The sequence below is a fragment of the Lissotriton helveticus genome, chromosome 8 (genome assembly GCF_964261635.1).
Source record: "Lissotriton helveticus chromosome 8, aLisHel1.1, whole genome shotgun sequence".
Classification (NCBI taxonomy): Eukaryota; Metazoa; Chordata; class Amphibia; order Caudata; family Salamandridae; genus Lissotriton; species Lissotriton helveticus.
Genome location: NC_136069.1, coordinates 1,519,414,515 through 1,519,439,559, shown reverse-complemented (window position 1 = coordinate 1,519,439,559; position 25,045 = coordinate 1,519,414,515). Strand labels below are relative to the sequence as shown.

The following is a 25,045-nucleotide window of genomic DNA, read 5'->3' as shown; positions in this document are numbered from 1 at the left end:
GAGATTAGGACAGAGAAGAGACGGCGGCTGAACCCAGGTATCTGCTAAAAGAAAATCATAGGTAGTAGCTGCCACTGGGAATGGAATTAACAATTCTGCAGGACACAGCCAGGCGCACAACGCCCATTGGGCTCAAAGGGCTTCAGCCCCCCTCCGTGTGTGTCAGCCCGGGCTAAGACAGCTACCCGGGCACACACACACACACAGTTTTTAAGCTGCTGTGGGCTGGCTGGTCTGGCGTCCGTCCTATTGCAGCCACACCCGAGTACTTCACAGGACTTTAAAAGACCCTTTACTTGTTAACGAGGCTTTGTTGTTTTTCACCCTTTCTTAGAGCTCCTGCATCTCCGCTCTGCATATTGCTGGAAGAGTCAGCCGCCCCCGAAATTTTTAGTAGCCCCCGAAATTTGGCTCTAGTTGCCCTCTGGTCACAGCGCATCGCCTGCAATTTTACCCAGGTCAATTCGGCAGGTCAAACCTTCCAAAATGTTCCAGGTGAAAAGACGCAATATATGCCCAATATGCAGACATTGTTGCAGAAAGCACCAAATTCTGCATGTAATTCCTAATTTTCATAAGGAAATTAGATATGGTTACTGCACCTAGTAACCATAGCGCCCCCTGGTGTCAGTACTGACCGGGTGTAGTTATCAGCTCAATCTCATCCTGCACACTTAGCATTGGTGGTCATGAGTGCACCACCTAGGACATGGCACAGCAGTGTGTCCCCAACCCGGATGTGCCCTCCTCTCTGCCTGGCCAGCCCTGTCCATCGATATCCCAATTGTCCAGGTCGTAAAATAAGCTGAGCGCTATTCGGTGATACGCAATAGGACAGAATTTTCTAGATAACGAGCTGCTGATTTACCCTTTTGAACCTTCATGCTCAATTAAAAATTGTAATGAAAATATCTTCCTGATCAAAAGCCATCTCAAAATAGACACTATTTTTAATCTCCAAATCCTTCGGTAATTGCGCTATGGACGCGCGGCGAGGGACACGCGGATACCCCACGCATCTGAGAAAAACGCACATACGTGGGAGTGCAGACTGTGGCGAAAAGAGCGATGCTGTTGGCTTCATCTGCATTCATATGGGATCGAAGTCACTGTAACTGAATGATAATTTACCACGACGCGGCAATGTCGGCTGTCGCGTCTGCCTCTTGAATCGAAAGGTGGGAGCCGCTGGAAATGCCTGCCAGATAATTACTGTTAGAATAACCTGGCCAACTTGATTATTATGCACTGCTCAGGGGCTGGTGGAGAATCCGCAAGGGAGATGCTGTAAGACCCCCTTCACCTGGAGGCGCCAGCTCCTGAATCCATTCTAGGGGTTTCCCATTCCCTGCTTTTCACAGTATGGATACACCCCTTACACAGCGTAATCTTGCAAAATTTAGCAAATTTTCTGTTACGCTTGTTACGTGAAAATCCCAAAAATATTCCTGACGTCTTGGTGCGTAATTCCACCATGTTCACAGCAAAATGTTAGCGCAGGAGCACGGTAACAATGTGAATGACCAGAATGCAAGCAGGTGCTGTCAGTGGCGTATCTGTTTTTTTGCAGCTGTGGCCCGTGCAGGTAAGAGGGGTGTATGTTTCGATAAACAATGAAGAGGAAAATTAATTATTTATTTAATTTTCCCTCGTGGTCATCTGTCGAATTCCCTCCTAACCCGGCCCCACTAACCCACCGCTCTTATCTGCTCAGGCCGCTGCTGTTTTTTTGCGCTAATTTTGTAGCCAGAAATGCATAATCACGTACAAACTGGAATTGAGGATACAATTAACGCTAAAATGTAGCTCAAAGTGTAGCTTTAGGTGCTGGTTTTACATCATTTTACGCAATTCTTGCAGAATTTCACATAATAATGTGAATTTCGTACCCCCCTAGTCTTAATGAGGGGATAGAGGTGCCCACTTTGAGTGCTTTTCAAAGAGGCCACAAATGGCTTACCGCAAATCTCTAATACCACAAATTTGGTGAGATTCTGTAATTCCACTTCAGATCATAACATTTCTGTGTCAGGTTAACATCAGCAAGGAAGGCTGTAACCAGCTGCAAAAATGTGCAGGATATGCTGCACCACATGTCAATAGATGTATGTACTGGCATTTGTATAATACAACCCTAGCCGAGAAGCAATGCAGTGCTGTACCTTCAGTTTGGGATTTGCTTCTTTGAATGTAATAATTGCATTTCACGTGTTCACAACTCTAGACATATTTAGGTTAAATGATTTGCCCCAAATCACACGATTTACAATCAAGTGCTGATGTTGGAATTCATATCCAGGACCGGAACTCGCAAGGCCGGCAAATGAGCCACTAGACCACATCTCCTCTGATAACTCTTCGTTTAAATTGATAATGCAGTGCAATAATAATATTAGTGCATCAAAGTGTTAAGTAGCACTTAGTATCAGTCAAAATGCCCCTATTATGTATCGGTAAACTTCATCACACATAGGGTCTAATTACAAGAATGGGGGTCCTCAGGACCGCCGTACTCATGGGGGCAGTCCAACCACCTCCATACTACAGGTCCGCCCGCAGAATTCTGAGTGTGGTTGTCGAACCACCATGAGACCGCCTGCTCCGCCGGGATCAAGGATCCCGCTAGGCCGGCGGTCTGTAACTGGCCTGAATATGCTGGTCGTGCCGCTGCCGGCACTGTCGAGCATAATACGAGTTGTCTTTTCACTGCCCTTTGCATGGCGGTGAGCCCACCATGAAGAGGGTGGCAGAGAGGCAATTAAAAAGGCCCTAAAAGGCCCCCTGTCAGTTCTTTGCCTAGGGGTGCATGTGGGGGGGACATGTTGAGCCCCCCTGTAATTGGACTTCGTTCCTGTACGGTGTGGCATGCGTGCCACACCGTGCAGGAACATGCTGCAGTCGCTGTCACAGTGGCAGCCATAAGTGTGGCAGGGTATGCTCAGACGTGAGTCCCTTGCTCACTTTGCCACTGGATTCATGCAAGCGGGCTGAAGACGGCTGGAATGCCAGAAACCGGTCCTCGGAAGCTTGTTTCCGGTCCAGGCTTGGCAGTTCGGGCTGGACTGTTCCCACGAGGCACAGGGTCAGACTGATTTGCATATAGCCATGTCTGAACTGGGGTGGCAGAGTGGGCTAAAGAACGGTGATGGATTAAACTCAGATCTTTTGACTGGGTGTGAGTGTTTGATTGATTCAGATGCTCCGTCCATTACCACCCCCTTTTGTACCGCTTTTGGCCGCCATAAGCGTGGCAGGGTATGCTCAGACGTGAGTCCCTTGCTCACTTTGCCACTGGATTCATGCAAGCGGGCTGAAGACGGCTGGAATGCCAGAAACCGGTCCTCGGAAGCTTGTTTCCGGTCCAGGGAAGGCATGGCTTGGCAGTTCGGGCCGGACTGTTCCCATGAGGCACAGGGTCAGACTGATTTGCATATGGCCATGTCTGAACTGGGGTGGCAGAGTGGGCTAAAGAACGGTGATGGATTAAGCCCAGATCTTTTGACTGGGTGTGAGTGTTTGATTGATTCAGATGCTCCGTCCATCACCACCCCCTTTTGTACCGCTTTTGGCCGCCATAAGTGTGGCAGGGTATGCTCAGACATGAGTCCGTTGCTCACTTTGCCACTGGATTCATGCAAGCGGGCTGAAGACGGATGGAATGCCAGAAACCGGTCCTCGGAAGCTTGTTTCCGGTCCAGGGAAGGCATGGCTTGGCAGTTCGGGCTGTACTGTTCCCATGAGGCACAGGGTCAGACTGATTTGCATATAGCCATGTCTGGACTGGGGTGGCAGAGTGGGTTAAAGAACGGTGATGGATTAAACCCAGATCTTTTGACTGGGTGTGAGTGTTTGATTGATTCAGATGCTCCGTCCATCACCACCCCCTTTTGTACGGCAGCATGTTAGGCTCTCCTATGAACCTAACAGCCCACTGGTGTGAGACCGCTGGAGCACTGCCCGCCCGCCATGGATTCACTCATAATCCGGCGGGCAAGCGGGCGCACTACGGGCCTATTATCCTCCTGTCAGCACGGCAGTGGCGGGCCAACAGGAGGACCACCAAACTCGTAATAAGGCCGATAATCTCTTCCTCAGGTCTGCCCTCATGCCACCCCAAATGAAAATGAACGCCTGGTCCAAGTATTCTATCTCTCCTCCTATCATGCCCTCTACTTCTAATTCAGTAGTTTTACCTGGTTAGTCAAAGGCCAGTAAAAGATGGAAAGAAAGGAGGGATGAAGGTCTGGGGCAAGGAAGAGATGATGTGTACTGAAGATCACTTGTAAGCAATGAAGTCATGACCCCCATTTTTCCTTCGTCCTTGCCCCATTCGTTTATTGGTGAGGACATCTCCAAATAGCGTATTCAGCACTGAGTCACACAGAGGCATCCTATTTGTCGCCACAGATACATTAACTGAGTTGATCACAACTTTGTCAAAAACAACATAAGTTGAGCAACCCATCCTTAACCTATTGTGTGTTATGAATCTATGTGGGGAGGCCCATGTACAGCCTTACAGTTGTCAACAATGGTACACTCACTTGAGGCTTCCATCCCCTCGTGGAATTACTCTGACACAAGTAACTCATCTCATCTAGACTCACTAGTGCTCTCCAGGACCACCCTTCTCCCAACCAGATCTTGCATCTGCCCTGCTCTGCTCCCTTCCTCCTGACCATGAAGTCCCAATATATTCTGCAGTACTCCCCACCCCATTTACTCTTACTGCATCCCTTCCTCTCTAGACCTCCCCCGTGGACTCTGCAATGCCCCCCCACCCTAGGGCTCTCAACTGCACCCATTGGCTTACAATGCTGTGCCCCCCCCTCCCATGCTGGACCCTGTGCTCCCTCCTCCACCTTGGACTCTGCACTGCTCTTGCACTACCCCTGCTCTTCTGATGGTGCCTATTGTTATAGCTTTTGTATGGTTAAATTTATATTGACCAAGCTTAAGCAATAAAACAACACAGATGAAACTCGGGAAGCAGCAGGACAAGTAAGTCAACATCCACCACACTTATCCACAAGCCACCTCTTCTGTGTATTGTGTGACTTGTCAATCAACTTTTCACAATACAAATCTGAAATGACTGGACTTGCACAATCTATACTTCCTGTAAACAGGAGTTCAACCTCTTGCATGCACTCAATCTCAGTGTGTCTCTCCAAGGATGCTCCAAAGCCACGCCCACCCCACCACAGTCCTCCTCCAAGTTCCTCTGCCACCCAACTGGACAAGACAAGCATGCAATACACAAAAGAGGAATTAGAGTATATATTAAGTATGTAAATACACTACTACTTTGTTGGACAGAAAGGAACAGGATATAATATGAATGTTCATTGACACTTACTTAATCCCATGCAGTGCTGAGGAGGCTGGCCTGTAGTCTGTATTTTAAGAGGGCCCTATCCCCAGGTCACAGGCTTGTTTAAGCACCCACTGGAGACATTCTGATGAAAACAGAAAAAAAGGAACTCAAGGCATGGCCTTAGACAGTATTATAAATAGACTTTTATGTGAATTTAGCACAATTAATGATGCTATTAGTACAAATCTTCAGAAAGTTGACGATATTTTAGTAACAATTTTAAACAATTTAGTATACATAATTTAGGATCTAATAGGCTTTTAAACGTCACAGTCTTAATGCTCAGTGAAGGGCGGGGCAGATATCTGAGTTTTGTGGTACAGACGCAAGGCATCCAAACAACTCAATACAAGCATCTCAAGAGGCCTTTAATTTATCAACATATTTTACGCCGGAATCCCTTTCCACATTCCCCCATAGAACCACCACATGATTTCCATTCTTCCAATCCTTTTACTCCTGCATAAAACACTCTGGCTCAGGGGTGTCACTTATATTCTGTACATTTAAATAAGAAACCCTCGACATGTCACAACCAGCGGGTAACAGACAAAGCCTAAGAGTGTTAAAATCGATTGCCATCTTAAAAGAACATTCTGTATTAATAATATTCAATAACCATATTTCAAATGTTTTTAAATAGGATTGTGGTATAAAACATTTAACAACACTCCCAAGTAATAGTTCCATAAGCAACTTGAAAGCATACTCCATGAATATGTCTCTGCTAGCCGTTTTCTCCCATACACTATAACAAGGCCGATGGAATTATGCGGCAAGCAAGAACCAAATTATGTGGCAGAACTGAATAAATTCTGTAGCAAGAAAAAAGCAAATTATGCCGCAATCAAGTTTCTATTATTTCAATTAAAACCAGCTCTGCCGTACATACAGTAAGTACATTTCATATTGTTTATGTGTATGCACTACTAGAAGGTGATTTAGGATTCAAGATGTGACCTATAAAAGAAACACAACCTTTTTTATGATTCTTTGAATATTGATTGCTTTGATTAAAATAAATGCAGCTATGAAACTAGCGTATTTTAATGTAAAACAAATAAAATTGTGATACGTAGGGATTTTTTTTATCCACCCTCTTTGAATTACATTTAAGTGCTTAAGGTCTTTGTTTCCTGCTGCAGATAAAAGCCTTTCCGCCAGTATTTCTAGTAGGGATATTTGCACTATCTGGGCAACATTGTCTTTTCTTTAAATATCCAATTACAGCATACATCAGGACAAGGTCGCCAGCTGACTATTTCATTCAACATGAGCTAGAAATTACTTTTTTTGGTTAAAAGCTGCACATTAGGCAGGTGTTTAAGAATGATGTGGCAAATGTGGCCAATCATTACACCTGGATAACACTGCAACCGCACAATCACGTTTTTCCAGCTGCCCTGACTATGTGAAGGTTATGTAAAGTATGCATAAAAGATATGCTAAAAGCGATGCAAAGAAAATGTTCCAAAGTACAGGATATGAAAAAATGACTCGCCTTCTGTCTCTTCCAGATCTTACAGCTGTCAGTCAAAAACACGCAGAACAAAACATGTACTTTTCACAATTTCACTGCAATGCAACATCATGAAAAGAAATAGAAGGCCAAGACAGGAGTGACGCAAAAAGTTACCATAAGCCAGGCCTAAAATGTAGGTGTCACCCAAACCCGCTGAAACAGCACAGCTGAAAATCTCATTTGTTCCCCTGTCAGGCCTAACTCAATGATTGACAGGCTTCTTCTCCAATCTAAGCAGCTAATTCAGATCCTGGTTTAGCCAACCAGCGACGTCAGCATAAACTCTCTCAGTTTGCTCTTCTTCTACCCTCAGTACTATTGATGTACCCGTCAAAGCTCGCTTGTCTCCTGCATCAATTCACGACCCCTCTTCTCTCAAAAGAAAAAAAATATCTTACATTAATCTCAATATTTTTCACTGGGGTTTTCCATTAGGAAAAGACACCGGGGTGTCCCTACAACTGCACGTTCAGCAAAACCATTCCCACAATTCTAAACAGAGTTTATCCACAGGGTAGGAGTTGCACACTGCTCGTGGCAGCCATTGCGGCACAAAAAAGCTCTCTCTTGAGGACTGCTATGGAATCAAAGCACAACATCTGAATATTGTTTAAGATACTGCAAAAAGAGATACATCTGTAAGACCTATAATGGTAGATGCCATTCTTACCCAAAGCATCAATGCTAATTTTGTTGACCTCAGAATGTTGAAAAACTTGTGAGGGAGTTGCTGGTAGCTATAACTGGTTGACAAGTATCTGGGTTGTGGCAGTGAGGAACGAAGGGGGCCCGTGCCTCTGCGCCAGAGGATGCATGCAGGGGGCACATGGTGTGCCCCCCTGTCTGCATGCGCCCCACAGTTCCTGCAGGGCATGGACTTGACAGTTCATGGAAATGCATCTTAATATTCAGCTGATGGAGACTGCTGAACAACAACGCTGGTTCAACCACTCCCAATTTGGCTTTAGAAAACATCATGGGACAGAAAAAGCATTAATCTCAGCTACGGACAGTATTAGACGCTGAGTGGATGAAGGACAGGGACGGCTGCTTATACTTCTGGATCTGTCGGCAGTGTTCTATACCAACTCTCCCACCCTGCTGCTAGACGGACACCAAGGGCTGGGCATCACACATCAAGCCTTAGCCCCCCTGTTCTCTTTTCTAGGGGAACAAACTCAAAAGGTGAAGCTTCAATGCTTCTATTCTGAAGCCTTCTCCCTGCCATGTGGAGTTCCTCAGGGCTCCGCTTTAAGCCCCACTCTTTTTAATCTTTATGAGGCACCTAGCAAACATCATCCACTCCTGCAGAATGGAGGTAGTGTCATATGCTGACGATACACAGATAATGGTATAAATTCCCAAGAATACAGGATCGCTGGCTGAGAATGTTCGATGCTGTATGACTAAGGTGGCAGAATGGATGTCTGCCAACTTCTTAAAATTGAATCGGGATAGGATGAAGGTGATGGTCTTTGGCCCCGGGGCAACACGCTGGACCAGCAGCTGTTGGCCTCATTCTCTAGGAAACAAGGCCAAGAACCTTGGAGTTCTGATGAACCTTGACCTTAATTTAACGCCCAAACTAACCGCACTGTTTCCATCTGCACCTGGATCTTAAGGATGTTGAAGAAAATGTTCCCTTTTATCCTGCTCCCTGCACACAAGCAGCTCACTCTCGCCCGGGTAATGTCCAGGTTGGATTATTGCAATTCACTCTACCTAGACTCGAAACAAGAATGCGCAGTACAACCTCCAACTAGTGCAGAATGCCCTTTCGAGACTGGTTCTGGACATTCCTAAAACACATTCTGCTGCTAAGGGGCTTGAAACCCTTCACTGGCTTACAATCAACAAACGCATCAGCTTTAAATCTTTATGTATGGCCCATGAAGCTCTCTATCCCGCCTACCGAACGAGACTACAATCCATGTTCACATGGTACTCCCCGGGCAGATCCCTTCGCTCATCCTCTAATCTACATCTCTCTTTTAGAAAGGCCCTAAAGACTTGGCTATTTTGCAGGTAGCCACCCCGCTATCACCTTCTCTTAGGGAATCTCTTCTGGACGGTAGTCTATTGCTCCTTGATGCCCTAGGGTAAATTCTGCGCTCTACAACTTCAAATCAAATCAAATTCATGCACTACAGGAATGTGCAATGGCGTTCTCATTGCGGTGCCTTGCTAAGGTTCAAGTATGAGCCTTAGCACTGTACCGCCATGGGCCACCCGCCACAGGACTGCCTGACCTGGATTCCTGTCGGAATCCAGCTGGCGGTCACATTATGGCTTTGGCGGTATGGCAGCGGAGTGCTGGCGTGGCGTCCCACTGCCACGCCGCCAAAGTCATAATATGGCCCTATATCTTGCCATTCATTATAACGGGTACACTTCCATTCCATTCAGAACTAAATGACTTTCAAGTCTGGCTCAGCCTGGACTCTGTCTCCACAAGTGTACTCATGCTTACTTGCATGGCTGGCGACATGGGAATCTGTGGAGTCGTTGGCAGTGCTGAGGATAGCAGACCGTTTTACTGATAAGTACCTGTGCTTCGAGTCTATACTGCCAAGACGTAGCACCGCCAGGTGGTAAGCGCCTCCATAAGAGCCCACAGGAGCACTGCCAGGTAGTAAGGGCCTACATAAGAGCCTGTAGTAGCACCATCAGGTGGTAAGGGCCTCCATAAGAGCCCACAGGAGCACTGCCAGGTAGTAAGGGCCTACACAAGAGCCTGTAGTAGCACCATCAGGTGGTAAGGGCCTCCATAAGAGCCTGTAGTAGCAACACTAGGTGGTAAGGGTCACCATAAGAGCCCACAGTAGCACCACTAGGTGGTAAGGTCCACCATCAGAGCCCATAGGAGCACTGCCAGGTGCTAAGGGCCTCCATAAAGGCCCGAAGGAGCACTGTCAGGTGGTAAGGGCCTCCATAAGAGCCCATAGTAGCACTGCCAGGTGGTAAGCGCCTCCATAAGAGCCCATAGGAGCAATGCCAGGAGGTAAGGGCCTCCATGAGACCCCATAGGAGCACCTCCAGGTGGTAAGGGCCTCCATGAGACCCCATGGTAGCACCTACAGGTGGTAAGGGCCTCCACAAGAGCCCATAGCAGCACTGCCAGGTGGTAAGGGCCTCCATGACAACCCATATCCCAGGATAACCCGGTCCTGCTTCTTGTGCCTGCTGAGTGTTTAAGCAGCTGTAGAATTCTGGGGGATGCAGACCCGATACATTCCAAATGTACAGCATCATTAACTAGTCCACACTAGGCGGGTGATAGTCGCGAACATCAGTGGGCCTTGCACGGAGTCAATAGAATGTTGGACTGGGGGTTCACCACAGGGGAGAAGGTGACAAAACTACTCTATGGACAGGGAATAACACACACCCTTTACAACGGTAGAAAAATTCTTGCCCAGTGGCCTAATGGACCAAAATAGCCGCATGTACTGGCCAATGGGTCACTCTACCGTGTGTCACCGTGTTCTTTTATGACCCCTTCTCCCCTGCCCCCGCATTGATGTGCGGTGATAAAATCAAGTGAGTGGTACATTTTGTATAATGAAAAACTAGGTCATGAAGTGTCTTCATTGACATTTCAAAGCAGTAGTAATAGATGGATTGACCAATAATTGAACTTAAAACGAGCGTGTGGCAGCCCGACCTCTCCAATACCCACAGGTGACCAGTTATTTACTCACTTTGCAAAATAATATCAAACAAGCTCGCATATCATTATGGCCTATCCCTTGCAGCTATACGCCACCTGATGCCATTCCATAAAAACTCAGCTTTGAACCCATTGATATGGTCAAAAGTTTAATAAAGAAGAAAAATAACAACACAAAAAAAAAGAAGTAACAAAGCTCGCGTCTCGTGCTCTTGTTTGGCACTGGCAGCAGCAACCAATCAGACGCCTAGATTGCTATCAGCGTTTCCTGACAATGACTCCGCTAACCTATCAGTAGCGCCTGGGTCCTGTCGCCAGACGCTGAGCGGCTCAATCAGAAGCACCTGGCCCGGCGGAGGGACGTGACCAATGGGGATGGAGCGCCGTAAACACCGCATTACTGGCACCGATAGAAACCACTTTACGAGCAGATACCGCCAATCCACATCGTTTTATCAGCCCTTAATAGCCAATCTTTGTTTTTCAAGCTCAGCGCAGGAAAGGTATTACAGCGCATACTTCTTGCAAACATCAGAAGAAGCGACTTTGAAACTTTAATGGGAAATTTGCAGCCCATGAGCTCATAGCCCGAGCCGGGCTCCCTGCCGCATATCAAACAGGCATGTTTTGAGAGTCGGATCAGTAGCAAAGACGAAAATAATGAGGAACACTTGGCCGAATTGTAAACCCAGTGAGGATGTAATAGTTCCATCTGCTTGTTATCAGTCACACTCCGTAGGAAGGGCTGCAGGCCAGCGAGTGACAGTGAAGGGGGCGCCTCTCTGCGCTGGTTCAAGGGGTCTCTCTATAGCTTAATCTTTAAACAGATTACTTTAGCTACAAGCTATCGATTTGCGGTTTAAATAAAGAAAAGGCACGCATCCTGGGCAAGAGAAGCGAACTGTGTCGTGCAAGAGGGCTCCGAGTTGTTGAATCTGCTTAACAGCCCTATAGGAAACTTCAACTAGCGACCCAAAAAACATCATACCATTTAAGATTTTTTTTAAATCTGTCTGTCGGTCTGTCTGTCTATCTATCTAATTAACCCATCTGGCTAGTAATTAGCCCATTCATTAATCGATCAATACATATAGCCATTGAGTAATCCATCTAACCCAGATTTAGCCCTCTATCCGTCCATTAATTAATCGATCCATCCAGCCAACACCTATCCAGCATCTGCCCAGAACAGATGTTACTGTCGATGTATTGAACTTCACCATTTTATTGGAGTTTCTAGATGTGCCCACAACTTCGCAGGTCTCTTGGGTGGCCGGGAAGGGTGGTGGTTTAGAGCCTGTGAACTCCACACTCTAGCCGGACAAAACTGTGGGTGCTGAAAGTGTGGTAACGCCCCCAGCAGTGTCTTGCACTTTAGAGTTGCTACACACAAGCACTTATCTGCACTTCAGGGCGTGGAGATGAACATCAGCTATATTTGGATGAAGGGTGGAAGGTTAGAGAGAACAAATTGTAATTGTATTTCTATAGCGCTTACTACTTATGAGGCGCCAAAGTGCTTTTCAGTGAGTAGCACACTACTCCGGAACCCAAAGAGGATTAGTGGTGAATTAGTATAGGGAGATGTGAAATTAATTTGAGCGGTGGACATGTGAGTCTGTTAGTTGGATTGAAAAGGATAGTGGAGGGATAGAAGCGGGAAGGGTCTAGAAAGTGTTTTTTGGTGGAGGGATCATAGCAGAAGGAGGTATGGGTTGAGTAAAGGGGAGGTAGAGAGGGTAAGAGTCAGAGGGAAGGGTTTAGAAAGGCTTGTTTGGGAGATCTGAATAGTAAAGGAGGTTTGAGATGATGCATGGAGAGCATGAAAAGGGAAGAGTCTAGAAAGAGTTATTTTGGGGATCATAGTAGTGGATTGGGGTTTGGGATGAGCCAGAGAGTGGAGGTAGAGGATATATTGAGAGAGGTATAGGGTGAGATATAGGGGAGTTCTTTGGAGATGCTAATTAGAAGTAAAGCACTAAATTTGAAGATACATAAGTACATGGAAGGTATATATGTATTAGGAAGGTAATATATGTAGATTTAAATTGCATTTATTAAACTCAGACTTTCAAGTGTTGCTGTACTTCAAGTACATCACTCACCTTTGGCCATCTTTTATGCCCATGTATATAGACTGTATGATAGACACAACTTAATACTGGTAGACATACACATGGATGCACAAACACGTCTTTCTTGTACTTTCTCTTAGACCCACGCATAGGCGCACCACCACTTTTGCTGCAACATGGTTTGCTCAGTCTTTCATATACACACAACACCGAAACACTTCCTACATAGGCCACGCAGCAATGACACACTTTGTCTCCATTCGCACTGTAGCACTTATGTGCCCTGCTTTCTCCTTTTTGTCTCGAATTCAGACAAGTGCAGTGAGGAAACATAACAAGAACACAACTCCAGTCCTCGGGCAAGATATTAACCTCCACCCATAGGGCCCACATGACCGGCACTTCCTTTCAAAGCCCTGCAATGGAGTAGGGTGCTACTCTGCACATGTGTCAGGGGCATCTTAAGGATGTTTGGGGCCAGGGCCAGTTTAGTGACAGTGCACTGGAGCACTGGTCTAAATTCTAAATGTGTTCACATCTATTATTCAGAGATAGTGACTGTGTTTTCAGTATTGAAGTACAGCAGCAGCTCACTAATTTTATTGCACATAACCTCTGTGACCCTCTTCCCATTTTTCACATGTGTAGTCCTGTTCTGATCTAAAATAAGCTTTTTTTTTATTGATGTTGCATATAACATAAAGACAACATTTCTCTGCAAAATGTCTGCAAAAGACTCCCACATATCACCCACATTAAAAATAAATTAAAGGAGAACTGTATTTAAAACAATCTGTTAAAGAATTATTCAGGGTCATCAATATAAGACTATGCAGAACAGAGCTGGCTCCATCAAGGAGCCCCCTGAAAGGCTGGGGCCCTTGTCCAGAGCCCACTTTGCCCATGCTTTAAAACGTCTCTGACAATTGGTTGTATGCATCCTCAAGGGTAAGAAGTGATATATAAATACAACTACAATATGGCACCGTACTTTCTAGGTACGTGATAGGCTTTTACTTCCCCCCACCAATAGAAGGCCTACCTGAAACAAATAATTTGATTTGGGAGTGAAAAAAACCTAAACCGCAATTGCGGAAGCAGGCAATGAATCCAGGTGCAGTGGGCAGCAGAGTCCCAAATCACATTAGTGCCTTTTCAGAACAGATTTCATGTTAATTGTGTGTCAACAGGCTTGTCAGCATGAATGAAGTGCAGTTCTTAATGATCAGTCCAGGTGGGCAGACGGTGTGGTTCTGCTTCCTGATCAAGCAAGGCCTGACTAATGTCAGTATTCTCCATAGCATCATTCTGGCACATGTGTGAGAGCTGATCAAATGTTCCTTAAAGGGGCCATCCACAGAATGATGTCAGACAACACCCAAGCAGACATCATCAAACGAAGTAACATTCTATTGTTGGGGTACAGAATAAGGGATTTCAGAAGTACTCGAAAAAAGTACTTTGTTTGGCAACGCCGTCATGCCCACTGCATCTATGTTTACACGAGTCAAAGTTTCATGACCATTTGGCAGCTGGCCATTTGAGGATGGCAACATTGATGTTAGAAACGTACTTGTGACTACACAGGGTGGTGCAGTGACTGAGTCTACCTATCTTCCGCTATTTCTTAAGAGTAGTGGTATTCACTTTTTGCAACATGGAATCTCACAGACATGTATTTTACAACATGGAATATCACACGTTACCATAGTAGGCAAGGCGTTTGGTGCTGATCACGCCCTTTGACAAAGCCTGAGGGTAGAAGATTCGCACAGTTAAAATACTTGTGAGAATCGATTCAGATGGCCAGAGAGTGCTAGGGCCCCTTCCCACCTGCCGTCTATAATGGGCTTTCTTCTCCTGCTTCTCCCGCCTGCCCTTCACGGGCCATGTACTACTTCTGGCCATCCCGCCTGCCCTCTGTTGTCCATTGTACTGCCCTCAGAGATGTTTTAAGGCATAGGCAAAGTGGGCTCTGGCCCAGGGCCCCCACTTATTTAGGGTCCCCATCATTAAGCTTTCAGGACAGTTCCAGAGAGTGGCTTAACGCAAAAATGATGGGTTCCCCCCCTGCACAAAATGAAATGGGGCTCCCAGGTCTCCAATATCTCATAAATATTCAAAAGCGTTGCACTAAGTGGAGGCCCCTGAAGGACCGGGGTCCCTTTAAATATTTGGGAGCCAATGAAGAGGGTTGTCAATGATCAGACCATAGTTGCTCAGGGCGTACATGAGCTGAAAATGGACAATAAATTCAGAGTTTTGAGAAAGGGGCTCCAAATTATGTTTGGCCTGGGGTCTCAAAAGTCCTTAAGCTGTCCCTGACTGCCTTGCCTCTCCTTTCTGCCCTTCATGGTCAGCTTGTTGCCCCTGCCCTTTTAGACAGCTTTCTGCGGTCTATGTGCTGCCTCTGCCCCCCCTCCTGTACCTTGCTTGGTCCATTTGCTGCCTTTGCCACTTCTGCCTGCCCCCCCTCAGGGGTGAGCTTGCTGCCTCCTCCTCTCCTGCTTGCCCTCTTTGGTCCATGTATTACCCCTGCACCTACTGCTTGCCCTCTGTGATCCAATGTGCTGCCCTTGCCCCTCTTGTTTGTCCTTCATGGTCAGCTTTCTGCCCCTCCCACCTGCCCTACACAGGGCCGGACTGGGAACCACAACCGGCCCTGGCAAAGAGCTCAGCCGGACCCCCCTCGCTATGCTGCAAAAACGGCCCTGTAACAAAAACAGCCCCCAGGGGCCCAAAACCGGCCACCACCCGTGCGGCGCACCGGGGGGATTGCCCGGTGCCCGCTATGGCCAGTCCGGTCCTGGCCCTACATGGACTGTGTGCTCCCCATGCCCCTTCCATCTGATCGCTGTGGTCTGCTGTGCTGCCCCTATCCCTCCTGCCTGCCCTCCATAGTAAGCGTGCTGCCCCAACCGTTCTCGTCTGCCCTCCATTGTCAGTTGTGCTGCATCTGCCCCTCCTGGTGTCCTCCTTGGTACACTGTGCTGCCCCAGGGGCTCCCCCTTGCTGTCTGTTGTCAGTCTGCTGCCTTTACCCCATCTGCCTGTCCTCTCTGGTACGTTTTGCTTCCCCTGCTCCAGCCACCTGCCCTACATGGTCAGCTTTCTACCCCTGTCATTCCTGCCTACCCTCTGTGGTCAGCGTGCTGACTCTGCCAATAGCTTCCACCTGCTCACTGTGGTCTGCTTGCTGCCTGTGTCCCTCCTGCTTGTTCCCTGTGGTCTGTTGTGCTGCTCTTTCTTCTCCCGCCTGCCCTCTGTTGTCAACTTGCTACCCCTGCCTGCCCTTCACAGTCCATGTGAACCCACCCCTCCCACCTGCCTTCTGTGGTCTGTTGTGCTGTCCCTGTCCTTCTTGCTTCTCCTGCCCTCCAGGGCCCTGTGCTGCCCCTCCAGACTGCCACCCGTGGTCTTTTGTACTGCATCTCCTGCCCAACCTCCATTGTTTGCGTGCCCTCCCGCTCGCATGACCTCTGCTGTCCCATTCCTGGCTTAAATGAATCACTGGACTATCTGCACTTTAGGCAGCATATTTGCCTCAATTGACCCCTTTACTGAGGCGATAATTTTGCCGCAGTGCGGGGGGTTCTACTGTACGGACGGGGCCTCGTCGGCCAATGGACGTGCACAGCACTACCAAGGTAGCAAGGAAGGGGTTAAGAATGAGGCAATTCTGGTGAATTACATCAATGGCAAAAAGACACTGCTGGGTCTGCCACTGGGTCTGCCAATGAGTGAAGGTAGTTCCACCGCATAGGTTGGCACACAGACCACCCCAGCTACAGTGGCTCGTTTACTGATGTCTCTGGTGGGGTCAACTATGCAAAATCCTCCTTAACCGCATCGCTGCGGCGGCTTTTCCCGCTGTGTGCGGCAATTTACGAATTACCGCGTTACATGACGAGCTCAGCTCGTCTTCCGCGTACGGCAGGTAACACTGATGACGAGCTGAGCTCGTCATCAGCATGGAAGGGGTTAAAAAAGGTGGAAGACTTACATGGAAAGGTAAATATAGTGTCCATAACATGTTAGAAAACACCCCTGAGAGAGAATAGATACATATGCATATGGTGTAAGACGTGTGGCGCAGCGGCCAGGGTGCCTAACTCCAGACCTCAGAGTTCATGGTTCGATCCCCGGCTCCGGTGGCAGGTTAGCCCTGCACCATGTGACTCTGGGCAATAGCTTGCTTAATCTTCCCGAGGGCCACCAGCGCCGGGACACCTCCGTCGGAGGTAGCTGTGCGTATGCTGACATATGCAGACACTGGGAGTAGTACTGTGGCGCATTTTGTAGTGCCCATGTATACTAGCAGAAATTCTGCAGCAGCAATGGTCATTGCAAGTGTCTTCAAGAGGGTGTGGCCTAATGGCCAGAACTTCCAACTTTGGAGCTGGGGTTCGAGTCTCTGTGTCGGCTCAACATCCTGTGATTCTGAGCAAATCACTTAATCTCCCGTGCCTACCAAAAAAATTTTTGTGTCCTTGTGTAATGTAACTGGTGCTCACGCAAAGCGCTCCAAACACTTCGGGTCGAGTTCGCACTATATAAAACTGCAAACAAAACACAAAACAACAAGCTCTTCTGATAACAGATTCATCAGCTTGATGAAGAAAACTCCACAATCCTGGTAAAGAAATACAAATGTGAGAGAATTTTCTCTGCTTCATCGACAAGAGAATGGTTAAATAGACCATTATGGTGACTTAAAGTGTAAATAAGTCACGTAAGTAAAAAAAAATACTGGCCTTTTATAATAATGTTTTAAGGCCTACTCAATTTCTTAATCTTAAATACTCTTCACATCTGCCAAATTTTAAACTTTATTGTAAGAATCTTAATTAAATGGGGCCTTCCATTTTGTGAACGGCCTTCTATCCTTAGGATACAACATGACATGACATCACGGGAGGACAGTGTGGCTCACTGGTTAGAGGAGGCAGACCCTGATGCAGAGGTCAGACCCGGGACCAGGGTTCAATTCCCGACGCGGCAGGGTTTTGAGCCCAAATGTCCACGGACTCGATAGTTCTCGCCTCGGTGCCTACTCGAATCATGGGTTCACACTCTGCAGCTCTGGGCAATAGCTTGCTTAATCTCCACTACGGCCCCCCCGCGGCGGGATGCCTGGTCTTCACCTTGGGGATGCCCAGTAGGGGTAATCTCGCAGGGAAAGCCAGGACGGGTTCCCAAAGCAAGCGCTAAGAGACCTGTCGGTGATTTGGCGCTATATAAATCGAAATTAACATAACATAACATAACATGCAGCCTGGAGGTCCATTACAGGAGTAAATCTGCAAAGTGAAAGATCGAATTTTCTGGTTGTTCTAGATATGAACACTTTCTGACCAGCAGTCTTCTGATGTATTTTCCCAATTCAAAGTTTGAAGAAAGTTCAGAAAATGAAGGACAGGCAAAGCAAGACAAATTTTTACAAAGAAAGTAAAAGCTGAGATTTCTGGAATTAGATTTTCATGGGTGGTACAAAATTAAAAGTAAGGGGTAACATATGTTAATGTGTTTCCACTCCCAAAAGGGTAAAACGACCGTACTCAGGATCTCAGTACTGGGACTGAAGAACTAGTTCTTCAGGCTAGCCTGTAAGAGAATTGAGAAGATTGTTTTCAAGTATGAGTAGTCATGAATACCAAGCATTGCACTTGTGCCTACCTGCAGTAGCTGCTATATGACTCTCTGTAATAAATACAGCTACACAATGAAGAAGCCTGCTGTACAGCTGCATTAAGCCATCAAAACACATATGCAGATGTATGAGAACCACCACCAAGGGCAGGCACCCTTACTTCTAGTGATCAGGTGGTGTTTCCCTGCAGAGCATTGTTTATCTCCATTATTTGTGAGAAGTGCAGCGCACAGTTTGTATGAAAACACCAGCCAGCAGCACTCACTCCATTCAGCCCAAAGCAGGCAAAGGAAACAAGTGGCCTTCCAAAGCTTGTTTTCACACACTGCATTCTTTGTACAGCTCAACGCTCTAGACTAAAGCCTCTCGAAATACTGGGGAGAGGGGGGTTCAAAGGCCACAGGGGTACCATTCCACCGTGCCCCAGCTGAAATGCCAGCTCGCTGTTTGTTTGTGTGTTCTAGACAAATGCCAATTAAAACTGAACAGTGGCATGCCGCTGATTGACAAGCGCCAGGAAACTCGAGGCCCTTGCTGAATATTTCATGAAATGGCGACCTTTATTTCATTACAGTGCATTGAAAGAGAAATCCTGCTTCAATCAAATGCATTCATCTGGAGGCGTTAACTCTTTGCGTGCCCTTCTCCAGGAAGGGAACGTGATTTTCACCTGGCTGCGTTCAGAGGGGCTTCCTTCTGCCAGTCTTGCTTGGACCTGGGCATCTTTGTGTACTTGGTCTTTCTGCATCACTCTGAGAGCCATATTTGAATAATGATGTCTCCAGCACTGACATCACATCCTCCACAGGCAGAAGGCAAAAAATGGAATCTGCTGCTGCTACAGGTGTGCACAGTGGTCAAGTGTTTTTTTCAGAAAATGCTATGGAAAACTTTGCAACTTCACAAAGTTCTGAAGTTTTAGGATTTTGCAATTTGCTTGAAAATCAATATTTTTGTGCCTATGAACCTGCGGATAAATAATCTGGCTAAATTTAAATGTTTGGTTGGGTGAGATTAGAGTGAAAATGATCTTGCAATGAGCTAATAATCATCTCCCAATGAGCATCAAATGATGCACAGGCGAAGGTGAACTTACACTGGGAAACTCTGCAAAGTGGAAAAACAAGAACTTTGCAAACCTTCACTGGTGCAGAAAAGCTTTGCACATCTGACTACAGCACCAACAAAGTAGCCAGGTGCAACACCAAGGAGAACATGCATCAGTGCAGTGCAACTTTTGCCAACTTTCTTGTCTATACTTCTTCAGTTTTGCCCCTAACAGGAACCCTGTGTTTACAATTACCATTCGAGACCAGTAACCAGCCAATGACCCTAACACAACAGCTGTAGGAGGTGATATTCTGGATTTATAGGAGAGTTGCCTTTTTTCATCACCAATCTTAATGCGTCACTCAGCGCCAGCACAACGGGAGAGGACGTGGCTTAACGTCTAGAACAGCCGACTTTGAAGCTGGGGAACCAGGTTCGAGTTTGGCGGGAAGCTAAACATCCTGTGATTCTGGGAAAATCACTTAATCTCCTTGTGCTTAAAAATGAGTGTGTCCATCTGTAATGCAACTGGTGCTCATGTAAAGTGCTCTGATACCTTCGGGTCGAGTTTGCGCAATAGAAAACCGCAAAAAATAAAATAAATAAATAAAACCGCAGTCACAATTAAGATGTGGGGCAGGAAAATCGATAATATTTTACCCACCAGAGCATCCCATAGGAGGATAACATTCTGTCCATGGCTAAATTGCAATGAATTAATCTGTGCTGACCATCTCCATAGTGGGCATAACCAGGCGTTAGTCGTTAGTAATGTGGAAGTCCTGCATAAGACATCCACTCTGCTTAGTCCTCCTATGCCAATCACCCAGGGACGTAACACCGGCCCCTGCAGCAGTTTACCAACTCTCTTGCTCTAGACACCTGAAGACAACACCCATCTGTCCGATCGTTGGCCAAGGTAAATAACGCTGCCTCATCTTTTCTGAATCTTTCCATTGCTACCAATCAGAGCTAGGATTAGATTCAATAGTATACCTGTACCCTTCTATCAATCAATCAATCAATCATGTGTTGAGCGTAGCAAATCCCCCGTGAGGGTTTTTGGGGCTGTTTGCTGCTGCGTGGAGGTGGTGACTCAAACAGCCAGGTCTTTAGGTCTCGTCTGAATTGGTGGATTGATGCTGCGGTCCCGAGGTGCACGGGGAGGATATTCCAGGCTTTGGCTGCCAGGTGACAGAGGACCGTCCTCTGCTGTAGGCTCGGCAGATTCAAAGCCTCCTTGGCAAGCCCTCCATCACCGCTGTGAAAAAAATGTCTTCTTGTATTCCTAACAGAAATCTGAGATCTGCCAGCCACTCCCTGCTGTCCTTCCATCTACCTGGATTTATTAACCAGGGTGATCACAGATTTGCTTATATGGCTTCCAAATTATGGAATCTCTGTCCTACGCAAGCCCATCTGTACCTAGAGAAGTATGATCAGATTCAAGAAGGCCTTCAAGACACTTCTGTTCCACTGTCTTTCTCCTGGAATTCCCTTCCAGCCTCTAGGACCCTTGAAACGTCCATATCTTGCTTGTATTAATCCCTTAAACAATTCATCTTCTGTGTCCTACTCCTTTGCACCTAGAGATGGTTTAATTTGAATTGTGAGCATTCCAAATACTGTGCCTAAATAAATAAATAAAAATATGAGGCCCGATAAATTAAGTGTTTTTTTCACGATCACACACACTGGTCAAGTGGGGGTGGGGTGGCGTGAGGCGGCTGGATAAAAAAATTAGGCCTCTCAGTTTCATAGTCGATAAATTCCTGTAGACCACATTTCCTCCCACCCTATCTGTATGATAATCTAGTATCTCACCCGGGAGTGCAGGCTTTTAAAAAACACACTGGGCAGGCTGCTCTGTAGAGTGCATAGTAATGGTTTGCACATTGCAGCTTAAGTGAGTGATTTTCCACCAGCAAGAGGAATGGGGTAAACTTTACTTCTCAGACAGTCTAGTTTACTGAAGATGTAGAACCCTTACAATGCCTTCTTTAATGAAACAAACATACTATACATAAACAGGCCCAGTGAATCTTCAGTAATTATCTCAACATGGACGGCTACGCTGGAGTATGGGGCCCATACGCACACACCACAGCATGAACCATTCTGTTGCCTATGGTGAGACCCCGGAAATCTAGGGGTGACATGCTTGGAAAAGATTTCCGCAACATTCCCCAAAATCCTGTTCTTGACACAAGCATTAACAGCAGAGCCTGCAGGTCACCTGAGTCCTATTATCATAATCAGCATTACTCAACTATTTGATACAGTGCTAAAACCTCTATCGGGTACCCATGGTACATAAATGTCAGATCCTGATGCTAAGAGACCAGAGCAAATGTGTTTTAGGTGATCTTCTAAACACCAGCTGATCTTGAGTTTCTCCTGGAGGGTGCAGCCAATCCTTCCAATGTTTTGCTACAAGAAATGGGAAAGATTGCCCTCCGCTTGGGAACTCCTAACCGTCCGAGAAGTAGGAAGGTCCCCCCCCCTAGAATGCTGTACCTTATAGATTGGAAGCAAACACTTTGAAATGGATTCAAGCTCAAAATTGCAGTCAGTGACTAAAGACTAGTGAAACGGATTCCTTGGGAGGGATATTCGCCTACATCAGCTATGTGACATTATCTTGGCTTTATGTTATGATGTCCACATTGTATAGTACGCACAACCATTAGCATTGCACCGTAGTTCTTCCTTGACGAGTGTTTTGGAATTTCCATTGATGAATGAATGAATTAATTAATTAATGAAGACTACTTGTAATGTATTGCTGTTACCTCACTGAGGTGTCCTGGTTCTAAGAGAGAATTGATGGCGTGAGCTAGAGGAGCCCAAGTTCCACATCCGAGTGAAACAGCCACGTCTTCAGTGCCTTGCCAAAGTCGAGAGGATTAGATATCACTCTCAGTTGGAAGGGGAGGGCATACGATCTCCTCAATGTGATACAGAAGAATGACCCTCAATCACATATGTGCAGTGCTTCACTTGAGCAGGTGGTTACAGGCAGGGTTGGACTGCGATCAAAAATAGGCCTCGCACGCAAAAAAAAAAAATGGCCCACATTTGCTAAAAGAGGCATGTTTTCATAACTTCAGTGATAAAAAAAATTGCAAATGTTGCCTGCACTCTTTGTAAATGGATTAGTTCACACTCGTGAACCACACCTGAATATAAGTGAGGCCACTTCTGTTCAGGGTACCCTGCTCAATCTGCATACATTAATGTGATGCCTCAGCGAGAGACTGGGAATAACACCTCCATCTGTCCCGTTGGTAAAAGGGAGGTAATAGAGGCCCGCTGCCTCCGTAAAGGCCACTGAGGCCTCCATTGGGCCAGTGGCGGAATCTGAACTGCACAAACACAGCTCAAATCGGCTACCATGCTGGCTAAAAAAGCGGCCCAGAGCTGCAACTCAATTACTGGCCCATTACCCAAGCGCCCGCCTTACCAATCCGACCCTGTTTGCAGGTGGGGCCCACCTGCACTCTTTTTTGGAGACTGGAGCATATTTTTCATCATCAAACCCTGCCAGAAAGAAGACAGAAAATGGGACCAAAAAAAGAAGAAAAAAGAATATGAAAAAACTGCTATAAAGGGAAGAAGAAGGGATGAAAAGGAACCTGCAAAAGTAAAATCAATGGACAGAGAGTTTTTGGTGGCGGAGGAATGGGGCTTTGGGGGGGGTGGGGCGGCCGACCAACGGGAGGCCTGTCTCCTCCGCGGGTTTTTGGGTCCTGGAGGGGGGAGGGAGGACACGGGACAACAATGAAAAGGGAGTTGGGCTAGTTGGGCTGGCGGCGGGGAGTTGGGCTGTGTTTGGGCTGGGGTTGGGCTGGTTGAGTTGGGGGGCTACATAACCGGGCATTTTGTGTCACTGTCCACCATTTTGGTGACAGTGACACAGCAGCCGACGGAGGGTTGTTGGGGCACGAGCTTTCTCCCGCCCTCCCTCCCAGTTTTGGGTAGGCATGTTAGCGGTGGGTTTTATGGTGTGAGGGAAATTTTTGGTCAGAGGGGTTTTCTTGGGAGCTGGTGCATCAGGGTGATAAACGGTTGTGTGGGATTTATCGTGTCGCTGGAACAGGTGCTGGTGTGCAAAGCAAGAGGTGGTGTTTCTCCTAGTTTAAAAGGGGGGACATTGCAGGAGGCCTGGGCTGTTTGGCAGGGGGTGGGGAATACTGATGTCAAGTTATAGTTAGTTAGGCAGGAAGACATGTTGCAGGTGGGATGTTGTGTTGTTGTTGCAATGTTGGGGAACCACTTAGGGGTGGGGGTGGGGGGCTGCTAGGCAGGGCTATACTTAGTGAGGTTTAGTTTTGTACGGCACAGGCCAAGGATTGGGATGGTAAGGTGCACCTGCTTCCAATAAAGCGGCCTTTGTCACACCATTTTTGTGTCTGTGCTCTGTGTTTCTCCCCCCCCCCTCTCCTCCCCCCACTGGTGGGCCCAACAGTGGCATGGGGTGGAATCAAGCCTAGGCAGCCATGGTATTCGGCACATCCAACATTCAGCAGCTTTGGCTGCCTGGACTGCTGAAAAAAGCTGTGGCCCTGGCATGTATTATTTTACAAATTAAGCACTGAGTGCTGAGAAGTCACCAGAGGCGCCTCCCATTACTGAGGTATGGCTGCCATTTCTGCTGAGAAGGAAATAGTAAAGCCGGTGCCGTCACAGCCAGTCAGAGTCAGTCACAGGCCTCTTTAAAGACTGCTAAGCCGCCACCGCTGCCACCAATCCGTGAACGCGCTGCTCCCCGCCATCGAAGGCGCCCTGCACGTGCATATTTTTAGCCAAGGGCTAGAGAGAGGACGAGGGAGAGGGCACGAGGTGGAAGGGGAAAAAATCAATTTGCGCAGAAGCGGCGATGAACGCTGAAGAGCTTCGCCCATGCTTTCATGGCGAATGGTTTCGGGAAACAATTAAGAGCTAAACAAATCGTAATTAAGCCGCAGAAATGCCCGCTCGCTCGGAGTACGTCGTGCCGAGGAATAATTGCTGTGCAGCACATCGTTGCTAATTGTCTGGCTGGAGGGGCCGGGGGAGTGTTCCGGGAGTTGGGGCTGGTATTTTTTCGGTCCATCAAATGGCTGATAAAAAGTCGCAAGAGTATTTTGCCACAGTGACAGGACGTAACGCGCCAGCGCGTGCTTATCTGATGGCGCGTGGTGGGTTCTGCGCATGCTCCTGCTCTGGGTCAACACGCAGAACCCCATGTGTATATTTTATAATATATTAGTGAGTCGGTGGCATACAATGATCAAATGCTGAAACTGGACAAACACAGTTCAAGGGATCTGCCAACTTAGAGGTTGCCCAAGTGAAAAAACAAGGAGCAAATGTGTTTTGCGTTATTTTTGCTGCTGTTGGTAGCAACTAGAATCTGCTCAAGTCCATACATATTACATGAACATCTCTGCTCCAGGGATGAGTAAACTAAAAACATTCATTTTTTTCCTGTGCTTCCATAATAAGAAAGGCTACAAACACAATGTCCCCTCTTTTCAAATGTGAAAGAGGAAACTTGCAACTAGATTCATCATAGTCCCGTTTAGCGAGTCCTTAATAGCGATTATTAAGGAATCGCTATTAAGGACTTGCAAAACGTGATTCATGTAGGAATAGCAAAAAATATTGCGATTCCTACATCATCCTTATTTGCGATTAGCAAATTGCTAATCGCAAATAAG

General features: G+C 46.9%; 1 long non-coding RNA gene across 1 annotated transcript in view; it reads right to left on the bottom strand.

Annotated features, from left to right (window-relative positions):
- Window positions 1-5,367: 5,367 nt before the first annotated feature.
- Window positions 5,368-25,045, bottom strand: part of LOC144773458 (uncharacterized) — a 524,491-nt gene continuing 504,813 nt past the window's right edge. Inside the window, exon 4 of the long non-coding RNA XR_013599984.1 lies at window positions 5,368-5,459. This is a non-coding gene — a long non-coding RNA (uncharacterized LOC144773458). The remainder of the gene's footprint in view (window positions 5,460-25,045) is intronic.